At 38.5% G+C, this 18,473-nt stretch overlaps 1 protein-coding gene across 1 annotated transcript in view; it reads right to left on the bottom strand.

The window, feature by feature from the left end:
• Positions 1-9,786, bottom strand: part of CEP128 (centrosomal protein 128) — a 507,255-nt gene extending 497,469 nt beyond the window's left edge. Inside the window, 1 exon segment of the mRNA XM_020976328.2 lies at positions 9,575-9,786. The gene's annotated coding sequence lies outside the window, so the exon portion shown is untranslated.
• Between the last annotated feature and the right edge of the window lie 8,687 nt (positions 9,787-18,473).

Below are 18,473 nucleotides of genomic sequence, written 5' to 3'. Positions count from 1 at the left end.
TTAAGTACCTCAATACTCTTTGAGTACAAGAAGGTAGTTATTTCATACTTCTTTCTTCTCACTCCACAAGAATGTTAGAACATCATCATCATAAAGCTCCCTCTAAATGCTGAAATAAGTTTACCTTTCTAGGTTTCTTTTCACTTTTGTTTTCAAATTATCTGAAAGTTCCTCACTTCAAATTTCCATATTTCAAAGTTCCTAATCAACTACGGTCTTTTCTTCTGGAATGTTTAAAAGTGCTCTATTCCATTAAAGATCCATTTTTTTCCTCTATAAAATTATACTCAGCTGTGCTGGATCTTATTTTTGGTATAAATCCTTATCTCTTGCCTTTTGGAATATTATATTCCAATATCTTCTCTTAATTATAGAAGAAGCTGCCAGGTTTTGTGTAATCCTGAGTAAAGTTCCTTTTTTGCCTGAACCACTTCTTCATGGATATTTATAGTATTTTTTTCTTTAATATGGGAGCTTGACATTCCTGAGACTTCTTTTACAGATTCCTTTCAGGAGGTAAATGGTGGATTCTTTTTATCTTTAATTTGCCCATTTGTTCTAATAGATCTGGGCAATTTTCATTTATGATTTTTTTCATCAGTCAACAAGAATTTATTAAGCAATTACTATGTGCCAGGCACTGTAGTGGGGAATATAAAGAAAGGCAAAAATTGCCCCAGCCCTCAATGTGCTCCATTCTAATGGAGGAAACATGCAAATAACTATATATAGTATATACAAACTATGAACAGGGAAAATTGGAGGTAATTTCAGATGGATGGCAATGGTATCTCTTGAAATATAATTGACAAGCTTTTTTTTTATCACGGTTTTAGGGAATCTAATGATTCTAAAATAGTGTTACTTGTTATCCCCATGCTTTAACTAACTTTTCTTTTAAGTACTTAAAAGATAACTTGTGGGATATTTGGCATATATTTAATAAATACTGACATTATTTCATTCTCTATGGAGCCTTTAAAGATGATTCAGTTTGGCTACTTTGCTGTTTTAACAATGTCTATTTTTTATTGTTGCCTTGCCTGAGATCATGATGGCTACCCCTGATATTTTTAGTTTGCCTGAACCACAATAAATTCTACTCTACTCCCCCATTTTAACTGTGAATATTTATGTTTCAAGAATATTTACTGTAAACAACATACTGTTAGATTCTCCCTTCTATACCATTCTGTTCCTCTCTCCATTTTATGGTAAGTTCATCCATTAACATTAATAGTTTTTTATTGTTAATCATATATTTCCCTCAATCAAAAACATATAGTTTTTCCTTTATTTGTAAGGACAGCAAGGGAGAGTAAGAAGGTGATAAAAGAAAAGGGATATAATGTAACACTAGTAATCTACAATTGAAACAGTAAACTTCCACTGCCCTCAGACCCTAATCACTGATTCTTAACATTTTCTTCTTTGCTATTGAGCCCCCTTCTACCATTCTCCTTCCAAAATTTAAGTTTGTTTTGTTTCTATGCCCTCCTCAATTCCATTCGATTTCTTAAACCCCACTCTCCACGCTCCCTGTTTCTGCCTATTTCTCTGCTGAATTTAACGTATTTCTATACCAAACTCTCTGTGTGCAATCCCACTTTGTTGGGTTCAGGTGAGTTTCATGACATGCCAGCCCCTTTCTGCACAGTCCCTTCTCTAATTCATTATTTTGCATTCTTTCCCTTCCCTTTTCTTTCCTCCCTTTTCAAAAAACAACTTGAAGAGTATATTTTCAAGTTCAACTAACAAAAAGCAGAAGTTGAGGAAAACATAAGTATGATTATAATGAAATTCTTTTAGTGTTATTACCCAAGAACCTGACACATTTCAAGGCTTCCAGCAATTAACCCCAAGTGGATAGCCTTCTTTCTCCTTCATCTCTTACATCTAATCAGCCACCAAGTCCTGAGAATTATTTTTCAACAGTTTTTCTCACATCTGTCACCCTTTACAATCCTAGTTTAGGCTCTCATGCCTAATGTCTCTAGTACTGCATCTAAGTATTCTTCCTACCTTCAATTTCTTCTCTATTCCAATTTATCAACGGTATCTTCGCCAGATTAATCTCCCTATGTATCTTTTTAGTAATATTATTTCCCTAATCATAGGCAGCTAGGTAGATAAAGTGCTGGGCCTCGAGTCAGGAAGACCTGAGTTCAAATCCAGCCTCAGACACTTATTAGCTGTGTGATCCTAGATGTGTCACTTAACCTATTTGCCTCAATTTCTTCATCTGTAAAATGAGCTGGAGAAGGAAATGGCAAACCACTCCGGTACCTTTGCCAAGAAAACTTCAAATGTTGGCCACAAAGAGTCTTACACAACTGAAATAAATGAAAAACAACAATATTTCCCTAATCAAAACTTGTTGAATGACTCTGCATAGACTAGAGGATAAAGTCCAATCCCCTCAACTGGGTATTCAATGTTCTTCACAATCCAGGCCCCATTAAACTTACACTCCAGCCAAACTAATTCATTCACCATTCTAGGAATACGTTTTATACCTTTATACCTCTATCTTCTGTTCCATACCTCCATTGTTCTCTACTCCTGGAACTCCCTATTTCTGGGCCCTCTTTCCTTCCATCTCCACTAGATGAAATCTTATTAATCCTTCAGGGCACAGCTCAAATGCCAACTTCTTTATGAAGCCTTTTCTGATCACTTCAGTCAAAAATGAACTTACTATATCCTTATAGCACTCCCTCCTTTGAACTACTCTAGCACTTTTTTCATAAAACTCAAATAACACACATTATATAACTACCTTATATAATAACTATTTGTGTTCCTGTATTGTTTCCTTTAGTTGACTACAACCTCCTAAAGGATAACTGTCTTAGACATCTGTATGTCTCTCAGAGAACTTATCACAGTGCTTTGCACTTAACAGTCATTCAAAAAGTATTTGTTCTTAGGATGAAGTCATCGTTAGAGCATTTGGCCTCGATCAAATTTTCTAAGCAAATTGTTTCCAAAAGAAATGGCTTCAGCTGCACAACAGTAATAAAAATACTTGATTATTTGTGTGCTGGGACATTAACAAAGTTATAAACATTTCATGGGATCACAGATCCATTTGAGTGCATATGTTCAAAATACAACTGCATTAAACCTAAGAGTAATTGCAATTGACTAACCAAGAGGACCCTACCTTGATTTATTACAGTCATTTGCATTTACCCTACTACTTGTCATTCATTTACACTATACTCCCTTCAACTCTAAATTAGCCAAACGCCCTACCAACTGGTCCCATCCTCAGTACTGTGATGAATGTGCCTTTTTGTCCATGCAGGGAAACATCCTTACTGTCCCTCACTCTCTTACCATTAAGCATTTACTCAAATCTGGATAGCCTGCTACCAGCTATCCAATCTTATACATTCTAATCTAAATATACCTTCTCAATGCAGCATTTCCTCAAGAAGACCATGACTCAGAGCAGCTCTACATTCTAACATATTTTCTCTACAACATACAAGGATACATGTTAAGGCCCAAATGCAGAAATCTATGCATTTACAGGTAGGCAAATGTCTGACAGATATTCCCACCTAGATGTCCTTCAGGCATCTCGATATCAAGACATCTACAATGGAACTCATATTTCTTCCTAAATCAACTCTTTTCTTGACTTTCCTATTTCTGTTCAGGGTAACAATCAACCACCTTCACATCCTTAGAGTCATCTCCGAGTCTTCCCTCTCCCTTGCCCCCATATCTAATCAGTTGCCAAATCTTGTTGTAAAGATAGAATCAACCCCTCTTGGAGGTAGTCATTCCCTGTGTCTCACATGACCTGTTTGGGTTACTCATCAACTCTCATCTAGACTACTAATTATTTTCCCTGGCCCAAAGTTTACCTATCCCAATTCATCCCAATCCCTTCCCAATTCATTCTCTACATAGCAATCAAAGTGGAATTCTGAAAGTAAACATCTGACTATTTCACTTCCCTACTCCAAATGTTCCAGTGGCTCCCTATTGCCTCTTGGATCAAATATTCATTCTTCTGTTAGTCACATAAAGCCCTTCACAACCTAACTCCAGCCTATCCTTCCTGCTGTTACTTCCATTGACATTTTCCATTCCAGCAAACAGAATGCCTTGCTCCTCCTCATAAATGACACTCCAATCACCTATCTCCCTGTCACTGCCCAGGCTGCGGACTGCTCTCCCTCATCCCTTCTTCCCTAGTGGAATCCTTAGGCCGGCTCAAATAATACTTCCTCTGTGAAGCCCTCTTCTTCAAAATCACTTTGTAATTACTTTGTACTGACTGAACTGTGTATGCACTGCTTCCACCCAGTAGAATTTAAGGGAGAAACTTTGGGGATTGCTGTCTGTGTATAGCCAGTGCCTAGCAAAGTGAACAGGAAACAGCATCACAAATCAAAAGCTGGAGGCAACTCAGAGACCATGTAGTCTTACTTTATAGAGAAGGAAACTTGAACCCAGGAAGATTAAATGATAGTTAAGTGGCTTAGCAGATTGAGCACTGGACATGGAGTCAGGAAGACTTCAAATCCGGACTCAGATACTCACTACCTGTGTGACCCAGAGCAAGTAACTGCTGTCTGCCTCAATTTCCTCATCTGTAACATGAGATAATAATAGCACCTATTTCCCAGGATTGTTCTGCAGAGAATAGGCAACACAGTGTTTGTCAAGCACTTTGCAAAGCTCAAAGCGTTATACAAATGCTAGCTAGTATTACTGGCCCCAGGGCACACAAGGATAAAGTATCAGAGGCAGGATTTGAATCCAGGTACTCTAACTCCAGAGCCAGTATATTTTCCAAAGCACAATAATGCCTCCCTCATAGTGGATGTATAATAAATGCTTGTTGAATTGAATAGATATTCCTACCAATGGACATCCAGATAAGTTAATGTACAACATTAAGAGCACTAAGAGTCCAGGGACCATCTGTCCTCTGACATCTTACAGTGTGACCTTAGGCAAATCATTTTACTTCCCTAAGCCTCAGAGCACATAAAAGGATGTAGTGTGAAATAAGTCTAGAAAGGCTGTCCAAATCTATTTAAAGGTTGTCTAAGTCTAAAGGGCTTAAATGTCAAGCTAAGTAGATTATATTTTATTGTATAACAGGAAACCACTATAGATTCGTAAGTGGAGGAGTGTCATAGTCTTATGTGTACCTTATGGAAAACATTTTTGTAGCTATGTGGAGGATGTATTGGAGAGAGAAGAACCTAAAAAAAGGGAGAACAATCTAGAGGCAATAATCCAGGTGAAAGGTGATGAGAGTCTTAATTAGGGTAGTGGCCACATGGCTAGAGAAAAGGAGATTGATGTGAGAAATCCTTTGAAGGTAGAATTAACAAGACTCAATAACTGATGAAAACTGATAAATTAGTGGAAGGAAAGTGAAAAGTAGAGGGTAGCTCGGAGCCTGCAAATATGGTCAACTAGAAAGATGACAATGCCCTCAACAAAAACAGGGAAATATGAAGCAAAGGCAGGTTTTCAGGGAAACTATCTTGCGTTTCATTGTAGACATGCTGAACTTAAGCTGACTTTGAGACAATTAAATAGAGGTGTATTACAACTGCTGATAGAGCTCAGTAGAAGCATTGAGGGTATCTACATGGATATGATCACTGAACCCATAACCTCAAAGATATGATTATAAGAAAGGCCCAAAGATAGACTTTGTATATTTGAATTCCCTCTATACTACTGGTTATATCATCACTGGCTAAAAAAAGTATAGCAATAAAACCGGTTTCAGACACCTGACACTTACTAGCTACGTGACCCTGGGCAAGTCACTTAACCCTGATCGCCTCAACAAAAAGCTTAAAAAAAAAAGTATAGCAATAAGCCTAGACAGAAGTTGGAGAATTCCTATTTACAGATCATACATTTGTATCTCATGTTAAATTTGATCATTGTATAAATACCTCAAATTCTTACAGTATTTATTCCTTTTCAGGATAATGTTAAAAGATAATTTAAGGACTGATAGTGCTAACATCTCAAAGAGTTTGTGAAAATAATAAGTGAGAAAAATGATAGTCATTTGTACCCAAATAGCTTGATTTTTAAAATCACTATATTCCTAAAAAGTTGACCTGAAGTTAAATAATAATTTAAGAAATAATACATTTACACAGAGTCTTAAGTTTTATAAAAGTAATTTCCTCAAAATAGTTTACATTTTATCCCCATTTCACTAAAAAGGAGCCTGAAGCACTGAGAAGTTGTGACTTATCCCAGATCACACAGCTAAGTACCTAAGACAAGACTTGACCCTGTTTCCTGACTCCAAGCTCTTTCCACTACACCATTATGCCTTTAATAAAAATGCATTATTCAAATAAACCTTTTTTTTCTTATGTAAAATGTTTCAATTCTGAAGGTCTGGATTTTTGTGGAGTAGATTTTATTTTAACAAGGCTTATCTGTGAATAAAATCATTCATGAGCCCAAAATAACTACATTTCCAAGGTCCAGTTTCTACTGCTTCCTTCCCGCAAATATATGTTTTGTTATTTGCAAACATTTCAGAAACCCAAACAGAAAACATGCTTACAAAACAAACCCCCAAAATTCCTTAGTGCTCCCCTCTGACATCAGTACTTTCTTTATAAACGTACCTCTCCTTTCTATCATTTCTTCAGGACCATGAGGGTCAGGGTAAACAGCCTATGTTTGATGAACTCTGGCTGCCCCTCTACTTTTCCCAAACCACTTACAGATAAATAAAACAAGAGGTAAAGACACCTAGAACTTTAAAGTTTTTAAAATAATGAAGTTAACTTACTCTCTTCATACACATGACATACTGTAAGTTCATGAGAACAAGGCCCTTATTTCCTTCCCATGTGTATACCTTCCCTAACCACCCCACCCCCTATTCCTCATCAGTTCCTATCATAGCACTTTGCATATAGTAAGTACATAATAAATGTTTGTTAAAATGAACATAACCGAGATCAGAAAGAATACTGAAGTCATCCAAGTGTACAATCAGCTTACCCAGCAAATCCTTATTCACAAGCACATAGGCCAAAGTGTATCCTCTACAGTGACAAAAGTGAAATTTACACGTTGATGGTACATAATTGCAATTTCTTCAACCTATTCAATTTGCTTTAATATTATATGGTATGCATGGTAGCACATCCCTAAAGTACAGTGATACATTCAACACCATTATACTATATGTCAATCTTGTGATTTAAAGAAAACTAATACTGCAAATGAATATGATTCTTCCGATTTTGACTTTTTTTCTCACTCCTGAAGTCACTCACTTGAATAACATAAAAGTTTTGCCAATAAACTAACCATACATCCCCACTCTATCCCACCCTTAAATGAAAAAAATATATGTTTTATAAGCTGACTGGTTCTAGAGATGCTTCTCGGATGTCCGTGAACTAAAGAAATATAATACTAGAGCTCTAGGCTGATTTTTTTATTTTTCCTGAAATCAGGAAAATCTAATTCCTCTTAGACCTGACCTTGTTTTTTGTAGGTTCTGGATCTATGAATCTTTTCTAACTTCTGACTGAATAACATTTGTACATTTCTAAGACTATAATCAGCAAGAGGCCTAATAGAATGTATCTGAAAAATTAGTATTTGCCTACATAAATATCAATCAGGAAACATATCTGCAACCTTTTCTGAAATAAGGAATGAAACATTTATTAAAATAAGTTACAAAAGGGCACTAAGATAGAAATTTATGACAAGAAATGTTAACTAGAATAGAAAGGTGAAAACCATACAAACTTCATCCACTTACACACAATCATGGGATAAGCTATAAACCACTCATTTAAAGTAACTGACACCAGTAGGTTCACCTATTAGAAACTAAAAAGGAAATAAATCCAGAGAACCAACTCACAGAAATCCAATAATATAGCTAATTAGGGTTCCCCTCCCCAACTTCTAGAAAAAAATGAAAAATAATTCAAATAAACGTCTTGTACATTAATACTTAGTTGTCCTCTAGAGTTTGTATGTGTGTGTGTGTGTGTATGTATGTATGTATGTATGTATGTATGTGTATAATAGCCCAATTCTGATGACAACTTTAGACTTTCACATCCAAGTATTGGAGGCGTCTGCCTTACAGTGACTTTCTCAATGGAGATTCCATCAGGCACCAAATCTTCCACAAATACACATACAGAGAATTATAGAGTAGGTAGGGCTCTGTATTCCATCTCATGCCTGAACAAGAACACTTTCTATAACATTTCCAGACAAGTGGTCATCAAGACCACCGGGTCACCCATTCCACTTCTGGAAAACCCTAATTATAGGGAAGTTTTTCCTTCCATTAAGCCTGGATTTACTTTTGCAATTTTCAACTAGATCTCCATGGTATCATGGAAAGAAATTCCATGGACTTGGATAATAGGCAGGAGTGCTGTGAAAATAGTGCTGGATTTAGAATCAGAGGATCAAATCCAACACATTCTATATGTGTGACCTTGGGCAAGTTATTCTACTTCTCTTGGGCCTCAGCTTCCTTGTCTGTAAAATGAAAAGGCTGATCTCTAAAATCCCATTCTGCTCTAAATCTTAAAACTTATAGTTCTGCCTACTGGGACCAAGGAGAGCACTCTAATCCGATTTCATTTGAAATCGTACACCCTGAAAAATGCCTTCGCCCACTCCTCATTCTTCCTTCCCACTGCTAGTGCCTTCTCTCTGGAATTAACTCTGGCGTACAGGATGTCACAAACGTCTTGGGGCAGTTTTAAGCTCTTAATGGTATTAAGATAGTACCGTACAAATCGCATCAAGTGCATGTCCAATTATGCTGAAACTAACCTTCAAACATAAAGACATGCCAGGCTTTAAGGTCTTGCTTGAAATGGACTTGAAGGCCAACTACAATTAGTCTTAACAGTAACCGAGAGCCTGAAACTGCTCTAAGCCTTTTGGGACACCCTATATATCTTATAATATGTACAGCTGTGTTCGTACACCGTGGCGTTGCATTAGAATGTAAGCTCCTAGAGAGAGGGGACCATATGTTTTTGGGGGGGGAGGAGTGGTCTTTCTCTACAACCCCAGTACTTAGCACAGTGCTGGACACACAGAAGGCGTTTAATAAGTGCTTGCTGATTGATCTATTCCACATAATAGCTCTTCAAAAAGTTGAAGACTGCAGTCATCGACCGAACCCCCAGGGTATGGTATCCAGTCCGGAAGCACTTGCCCCTTTGCCCACCTGGCCGCCCTCCTCTGGTCCATGTCCCTTTTTTCAACACGGCACCCAGAAGGGGACGCAATACAAGAGACGTGGGTCTGACCAAAGAGGAGAAAGTAGCTATTAGCTGCTGACACTCTGTGGGCCACTGTGAGTCTGTAAATGCAACCAAAGAACAAATTCATGTCCGTTTCCCCAGGCTGCGACCTAATTGGGTAACGTGGCTGACAGCCCCTGGCTTGAGGACTCCCTCCTCTCGACCCCCCTGCCCCAATATCCTGAGGACCAAGGCCCAGAAAAACCCCAGGGTTAGGGTGGGAGGATGAGGACAGAGACGAGAAGGGGAGTGGCACTTACCTAAGAAAGGAGAGGGCTGGAGGCCTCAGCGCCGAATCATCTCTAACTCCTATCTAGCCGTTGCAAAAAGCTGCAACTGACCAGACGCAGCCGGCGCAACTGACTCTCCTCTTCCCTAGACTCGGCCGCTATGGCAACTTGAACTAGCCGCCCAGCCGTGGAGGCTGAAGCGGACCCCCCGCAGCCGCCCCGTGGGCTTCTGGGAGATGTAGTCCATGTAGCTGGAGATGGTGGACGGACCAACCACGGAGAGAACCCGAGGAGAGAAACTGAACTGCAAGTCCCAGGAAGGGTTGCAGGGGAGCCACCCGGTGGCTTTCCCGGAAGAAGCCTAGAAGCTTGTACCCGCGTCCCACGACCTAGTAAGGCGTCAGGCAGCTGTCCCGGCTGCGTCCTTCCCCTTCCCTCTTCTGATAATTTGGTTTAAAGGGCCAGCAGCCTGAGAGGGATAGTAATCTGAAGTAACGTCGACAGGTGGTGCAGGTTTCTCATGCTCTTATACTCGTGCTGATTGAGGATCCCAGTGTCCAGCAGTGATGGATGTGGACACACGGTATTAGGTATCTTAGGTCTAGCCAAAAATCTTAGGATCATGAACTAGCCATAAGTCTGATGGCTCTCAATTCATTGCATTTTCCACTAACCCCGAATTACTTCTTCAGTGACTCACGATTGCCCGTAGGATAAAATACACATCATTCTGTTTGGTCTTTAAAGTCCAGCACAATCTAAAACAATCACACCTTTGTTTCCAGACTTGGTTAAGTGTTAATTTCTCTCATGCACTCTTTTTCAACCAATCAACCTTCTTCCGGTTCCCCATCTATGATACTCCAGCTCCAGCCACTGTATCATTGCACAAGTAGCATCCCTTGTGCAGAAATAGCAGGCATACTCTCCTTCCATACCTCGACCTCTTGAAGATGCAGCGCCTTTAACATTTCAGCTGAAACTTACACGAAATGATACAAAGTGAGGTGAGCAGAACCAGGAGAACACCGTAGACGGCAACAGCAATATTGTACAATAATCAACTCTGAATGACTTAACTATTCTCACCAATACAGTGATCCAAGACAATTCCAAAGGACTCATGATGAAAAATGCCATCCACCTCCAGAGAAAGAACCGAAGAAGTCTGATTGCTGCAGATCGAAGCATATTATTTTTCACTATTTTTTTCAGTCTTTCCCTGCTTTGGGTCTTTGTCTTCTTTCATAACATGACTAATACGGAAATGTTTTGCATGATTGCACATGTATAACCTATATAAAATTGCATACTGTCTCAGTGAGGCGGGGAGGTAACAGAGTGAGAAAATTTGGAACCCGATTTTTTTTAAATGAATGTTAAAAATTCTCTTTACATGTAATTGGGAGGAAATAAAATATTATTTTTTTAAAGTTTCAGCTCAAGTTTAATCTTCTAGAAGACTTTCCTGATAATTTGAAGACTGCAGTCATCTCATTTCCCTCAGTTGTTATTGCCACTCTTGAATCAGTGGGTCATTAATAAACATTTAGTAAGTGAGGATATAAAGAAATTTACTATTTGTACTTACCTGTGAACATGTTGTATAATTATAATAGCTAGCATTTCTGTAGCACATTAAAGTTTGCAAACAACTTAACAAACACCTCATCTTATCCTCCTGACACCCTGGCAGGTAGGTGCTATTTTTATACCCTTCTTATAGATGAGGAAAGTAAGGCAGACCAGAATTAAGTGGCTTGCCTGGCCACACAGCTAGTCAGTGTCTGAAGTTGGTTGAACTGAGGTTTTCCTTACTGCAGATCCAGCTCACTCCATGGTCTGAACCACTTTGGAGATATTTCTATGGCAGAGTGATGAGCTCCAAGGGGCATGTGACAATCAGAATATGGGGATTTGATTCAAATACACAAGAGTAAGCAGACAAAATAAGGGTTAGAGAGACAGACTAGAATAGGGGTGGCTTCCCTAGCTGCAGTTTCAGAGCCCCTGGATTTCACTACTGCCCTAACCCAAGTTAGAACAGCTGAGGCCTGGGGGAGACATTGACTATGAACTTATCTTTACAGTAACTCATGCTGACAGATGCAGTGATAGTATTTTCTCTCTCCTCTCTAATCTGTCTAACTGGGTAGATGTTTATTCCTAGTCTTTAAAGTATTCATATTCTTTAAAATTACATTTAAATCCACCGTTTTAAATTATACTAATGCTGACTAGATAGATGAATCCTAACTGTTTCTGGTTGTATGTTTCATTATTTCTGAAGGGGAAAGGGGAAGAGGCTCCCCAGAAGAAGAAAATAAATACAGGCAGAACACACTTTTAAAATTAATCTGTGTTAACATTTTGTCCATCACTCTCTTTAAGTCTAGACAATCAACAAAATAAGAAACCAAAGTCTAATTTGCAGCATTTGCTGACTTCAGAGGTGTGACTACTTGCTAAAATTTGAAAAATTAGCTTCCCCAAGGGTAGGAGCTAGTTCCATCACACTCCTGAAAGGGAGAGGAGGAGAAAGGGAGGACTGACAGAATATGTGAAAGATAGGAGAGATATGGAGAGTGGGCTTTCACTCTCAGAATGTCAGAGTGAAAGGATTTCTTTTCCCCCATTGGACCTGAGGGCTCCTGAGTGAAATGAGAGGCTAATTTATGGATTATTGTATTTTATAAACTTTCTAAGGCACAGAAAACTTGAATCCAGTGTTTCCTGTTAATGAAAGCCTGAGACCTGAGGAAGCAAATTTATGTGGTAGAAGGAGGCTAACTGAATAAAGGAGAAATTTCTAGATTTCCCCAAATGTATGTAAAAGAGGTCCCCACTTTATGTAAAACTTCAGGGCCTGGAGTCAGAATGACCTGACTTTAAATCAGGCCTCAGATACTTTCTCATTGGCTGACCCTGGGCAAATCACTTAACCTCCCTCTGTCTTAGTTTCCTCAACTGTAAAATGGAGATAATAATAGCACCTACCTCTTTAGGGTTGTTAAAGGGATTAAAATGAGATCTTTGTAAATTGTTTAGCATAATGCGTGGCACATAGTAGGTTCTGTATAAATGCTAGATATTAATATTGTTATGTATAAGCTTACAAAGTACAGTGTGAGTGTTGATATTTGAGAGCCTTTGTTTTATGCCATAAAAACCTCAAAAGATGCAAAGCCCCTACAAAAATCCCTAAAAAGATACAGAAACACATAGAACTTTCAAACAACCTATGTCTCCCTCGCTAACCCCACAAAAGGGAATGAACTTGGGTTTATCCTCCAGGTAAGACCCTGTAGTGAAGTTGGCCCAACTCAGGCCATTCATGGCCAGAGTTCATGTTTGATACTGGAACAAAGTGAGACACCCACTTAACAAAACATCCATAAAAGAGAAGGATATTCAACACATATAGGCTTTAGGAAACTGAACACTGACTCAAGAACTCTTAAACTTGGAATCAGTCATTAAGCACAAAACTGAGACTCTCCAATCAAGTCAGTTGGGAAGCATACATTCTGCTTCTGCCATGTGCTTCTATTGTAAATTTTGAAGTAACCCAGTTTCTATCCTCTGTTAAATTGAGAAAGCCTACCCTCAGGATTTCTCCTTTCAGGCTGTATATAAACTATTGCCATGTGCTTCAGCTGCAAGTTGCCATCTATTCTCCTGGAGCTGTGCAAAGGAGAAAATCCCTTTCTCCTCACTCCTAGTTGCTATGCTCTGGATAAAGCAGAAGAGACAAAAAAAAAAGCCCTAAAGAGAGCAACAGTATGTGACCAGCTAAATTTTACAGAACACAGGGAGGGGTGATTCTTATTCAACCACTTCTCAAGAGGAGAACCAATCTCTGAAACTTAATCAGTATGAAGACACGGAAATGTGTATATGTGGGCCAGGAGGTGCACCACAGTGGCCCTTACCCCATAATTTATGAGTTTGATTAGGAAACTTCTCAAATTGATCTGAGACTCCCACAATCAGTTCTTTTTTTATTAATGTATTTTGATTTATCAACAATCATTTCCATAAGCTTTTGAATTTTAAAATTTTTCCCCCTCCCTCCCCAAGACAGTGTGCAATCTGATATAGGCTATACATATACCATACAGCCTCCAATCCTGGTAGTTCTTTACATAAAAATTTTATATCAACCAAAAAGTAAAAAACATTTGATTGTTTTAAGTGATTTTTTTCTTTCTTTTTAACCAAATGAATTATCTGTTTTAAATTAATGAATAAAAATGCATTTATCAAGAGTACTATGTACTATGTATGGCAACTACTATGCTACTAAGCATTAGGGAAACAAACAGAAAAAGTCAGGGGGTGGCCAACACATGAAAGAAAGTTCTGCTGTAGGGCAGACTGAAAGTCTTAGTGAAGTCTTAAGGGTCTAGTGGTGGGGCAGAAGGCAAACTCTAGATACTGGAACATCATCATGTTTTCTCATCCTTTACATTTCTTGTTCAAATCTTTCCACAAATATTCCATAATGAATCTACTCAACTCAGGAAAGCTTGTCTGCTGGGTCTTTTTACTCTTTCATTATTTTTACTCATTTCATCATTTTATCATCTTTCACCATGGCAACACTTAAGTTATCTATCTGTTATCATAGGGCTGGAGTGGACCTTACAGGTCATCTAGTCCAGAGGTATCAAAGATAGCCCACAACGTTCCAAAGTGCAGCCAGAACCAGATTAAAATGTAATTGAGAAATATTTAGTAAAATAAATAAAAATACAATAAAACATAAATAACGTTAATATGTGGGTTTTCTAATTATGCAACCAGCAGGGATCCTTATGGAGTAGCAGTCCCCTTTTCTATTGGAGTTTGACACCATTGAACTAGTCTAAGCCTCTTATTTTACAAATGAGGAAACTGAAGCCCAGAGAGCTTAAAAAAATTTGCCCAAAGTCACACAGCTAATAAGTAGCAAATCCAGCATTTGGACTCTGTCTCCAAATCTAGCACTTTTGGAGGTGACTTTCTCAAGGTTACAGGGAGTAACAGAGTCAAGACTAGAGCCCAAGGCCTCTGACTCCCTGTTCAGGGTTCTTTTTTGCATTTTACGCCATCCCAGGATGTCCTTGTCACTATGACTATGGGACTGCCCAACCTCCTTTTCCAAAAATAATACTTGTCCTTGATGGTGTCTTTTATGCTTCCTGCTGAATGCAAATTATCACTGGTAATGTGCTGCAGAGTACCATCCACCATACACCTTTCAATTATCCCTTGGATCACTTCTGTTTTTTCTTCTTCTGAAATTATGGTACTCCATGACTCACAGCCAGTATAGAGAAAAAACTGATGTGACAAAGTTGTGCTTTGGCTGCAAGAGCAGCTTGGGATCCCTGAAAGTGCTATGCATTTTCCAAAATGTCATCCAAGCTACCTCACTCCTATTCAAGTTCTGACTCAGCTATTTGTCCATCTGAAGTAGACTAATTCAACTGGCTGCCCATCTAGCCATATTTCATAATCTAAGCAATATACATTCCTCATCTATCTGGTTTAACTATAAGGATTACCATACTAATCTGATTTGTATGACCATGAACTTCATTAAGGAAGCACTGTAGTTTTCTGAGCTCAATACCATCATTACAATATGATCTACAAGGTGATACTCTGAAGAACCTCATCTTCTTTAAGGAAACTGTTTCATTTGAATTTTGAAAAAAAAATTCCCTATGTACTAGGAGATGCTTATCACATCAAAAGGTTTTTTAAAATATTTCAACTGAAAATGGAATAAAACCCAAGAATAAAGTAACATAATAGCTCAATATGACGAAGGCTCCCCGCCTCACTCTGGCCAACTTCCAAAAACCTAATGCTAAGAACAACAAAAGATTTAATTTAACTATGTTTGGATCACGAAAAAAGACAAAGGAAGGCCACTGCTGTAGGGTAGATGTTAATTTTAACAGATGACGGAGAGCAAACGGAACCATTAAACTCCAATTTGCTTCTGTCCTCTTGAGGAGAATGGTCTTGAAACTATAAATAGAAAAATAAATATAGTTTAAAAGGATATGCTTTCCTCTTTTTTATTGTATTGTACGGAATGGCTTTTAGGGTGAGGAAGAAGGAAATATATATTGGAAAATGAAGTACATATAGGAATAAAATATATCAGTAAATCTTTTAAGAACAAAAGAATGGAGTGAAGCTAACTAGTGACAGAACTAAGAAGGAAACCACAGATCCTGACTCCTAGTACAATGCTACTCCAAGTAGCCTAATGCAAATTTGTCCAGGCTTGAAGACCTGTACTTAAAAAAAAAAGAAAATCACACTGTGCTGCTCCTTGAGCAGCTTTATCTGCATCACTTCTGAGACTTTGTTTTAGTATTTTGAGTATCAAAATCCCTCTCACTCTGAGATCCTAAAAGTTCTTCCCATTCTCCCCCATTTCTACACCTGAACAGTGGGTTTTGTTCTTAAACCTTTGGTTGTTTAATATGTGGTCAGACCTAGTCTCAAAGTCAAATTATTTCATAAAAGTAAAGTCACCAGTGTTGAACTATGTGAGAAAATTGTAACGTCAACCTAAATTGTAAAGTCCACCAATGTGGAAATATATGAGAAAAGTCACTAAATTGTTCATGCCCATTTACCCAATGATTGTATTTCTGGGTATATGTCAGACAAGTCAAAGACAAAAGAGAAGGCCTCATCTATTACAAAATATTCACAGCAGCACTTTTCAAGGAAAGAATTAGAAACAAAGTTGATACTCTTTGACTATAAAGTGGCTGAATAAACTGTGGTGTATGACAAGAATGAACTACTATTACAATAAATGAGGAATACAAGGATTTCAGAAAAACAAGTAAAGACCTGTATGAATTGATACAGGGTGAAATAAGCAAGACCAGGGGAACAACAAATACAAAGACATCAATAATATAAATGAAAGCAAACTAAAAAGCCAATTGAACTCAGATTAATATCAATGACCAATCTTGATCCTGAAGAATAGAGAAACACACTAGTCTCCACTTGATGGAGAACTGGTGAATTATAGATGCAGGATGTTATATATGCCGTCAGCCTCAGGGTTTGTTTTTTTTTCAATCAGTTATTTTTGCTTAACTGTTTTTCTTTATATAGCTCCCATTTAGGCAAGGAGTTAGAATAAAGCTAAGATGAGTGTTATCAGGATAGGAGAGGAATGCTCAGCATATTTTGATCCAAAGATCATTGGGGCGATGTCAGCCCCAGGAAATGTCAATCCCCATCTCCTCACAACTTGAAGGAAAGAAAAGAAAAGAGAGAAAAAACTTTCATGTGATTTGAATATATAAGTGTGTTGAAAAGTGGACAAAGGTCTGAAAGGGAATTGCTACCACAATGAGCAAAAGAGATCATAGCTGCATTGTATATGGAAACAAGGGTCTATCTCCAGACCCTGCCACCATCTCTGTGCTCTAGAACAGAGGTGGGGAACCACATGTCACTTTCTAAGTCCTTGGGTGCAGTCTTTTGGCTAAGTTCCAGTTTTACAGAACAAATCCTTTTATTAAGGGATTTGTTCTGTGAGATTTGGATTCAGTCAAAGGGCCTCACTTGAGGACCTAGAGGACCACATGTGGCCTCAAGGCTGCAGGTTACCCACCCTTGCTCTAGAACTTTCCCCCAAGATGACGGAATCTCTGCACCAAATGGCTTCAACCATGGGAGCTACTAGAGGGAGAGTCTGAGGTCTCTCTGGGATACAATAACTGAGAGGAGGAGAGGAGGTATGAGGGGGGAACATCTGTCTCTACTATTGCTGTTATTGCCATAGCTACTGCACTGAGGAGAGAAGCAGATGGATGGTATGATGGGAAAAGACTGTAGCTGTGGGATTCAGGCTATTTGAAGCCACGGCAGAAAGACTGTAACTGTCTTTGCCAAGAATTACAGTGGTGACAGTTGTCTTCTCTCCTTCTTCCTTCTCCCTCCAGGAAGAACGTGTATCTGTTCCAAAGCTTATTTCTGTCTCTTCAAAGTCTATTCTGCATTTGTCTCTAAAATTTACTATTAAGATTAAACAACAGTTGACAAAATGTATTACTGGCCTTTACATATTTCATTCACTCAAAGACTGTTGAGAGGGAGGTTATGGTCAGCCTTACACAGAGAGAGGAGATTCTCTTTATGATTTGATAGGATTTTTTTCACCATCTGGGGAAGAACTAAAGAGAATTTTTGATTGATAGCTATTACTAAAGCTCCCCAAACATAGGGAAAAGCTCAGTACTCTACTGGACACAAATGAGTCAGCACTCTTAGAGAAAGGTGACTTGTAAGTAGATGCAAGAGAAATGCCCTTGGGCAACTTTCCATCCCATAGTTCTGATTCCCAGAGAAGGTTTGAAATTACTCTTACCTTCTGGTAAATAGAAGGAATGTCACATCCGAAGGGAGGAGTTGGGAATAGAATGGGTCTGCCCACATGAGATAGGGGCTAGAGACATAAGTATTTAGCTAGTGCTTTCCTTCAGCCAAACAATGCCTTTCCATCATTAACTTTGAGGGTTACTCCCAGGGTATATTGAAAAAAATTGTAACAAAACTTTTTTTTAACAAGGTTTGAAGCCAATTATCAGAAAATACTGTATTATTCTTAAGAGTTGGTAAGGGAGAAGGTCTGGACCTATGATTTAATTGGCACAAGCAACTCTCAGTGAGTAAACTCCCTCAACCAATACAGATCTGGAAGTGCTTTACAACACGGTGTCAAACTTAGACAGAAACAAGGGCCACTAAACTGTACATAAGGATCCCTGCGGGCCACACAGTGACTTAGAAAACAACATGTTAAAATTATCTATATGTATGATAGATATTATGTGTCTTGTTTTCTCAGTGGGTGGGAGAGAAGGTAGAGGGAGGGAAAGAATGAGGAACTGAAAATAAA

This window comes from Phascolarctos cinereus, unplaced genomic scaffold (genome assembly GCF_003287225.1).
Source record: "Phascolarctos cinereus isolate Bilbo 61053 unplaced genomic scaffold, phaCin_HiC Scaffold_3;HRSCAF=262, whole genome shotgun sequence".
Taxonomy (NCBI): domain Eukaryota; kingdom Metazoa; phylum Chordata; class Mammalia; order Diprotodontia; family Phascolarctidae; genus Phascolarctos; species Phascolarctos cinereus.
Note: the sequence above shows the minus strand (reverse complement) of the source record. Positions and strands in the feature narration are given on the sequence as shown.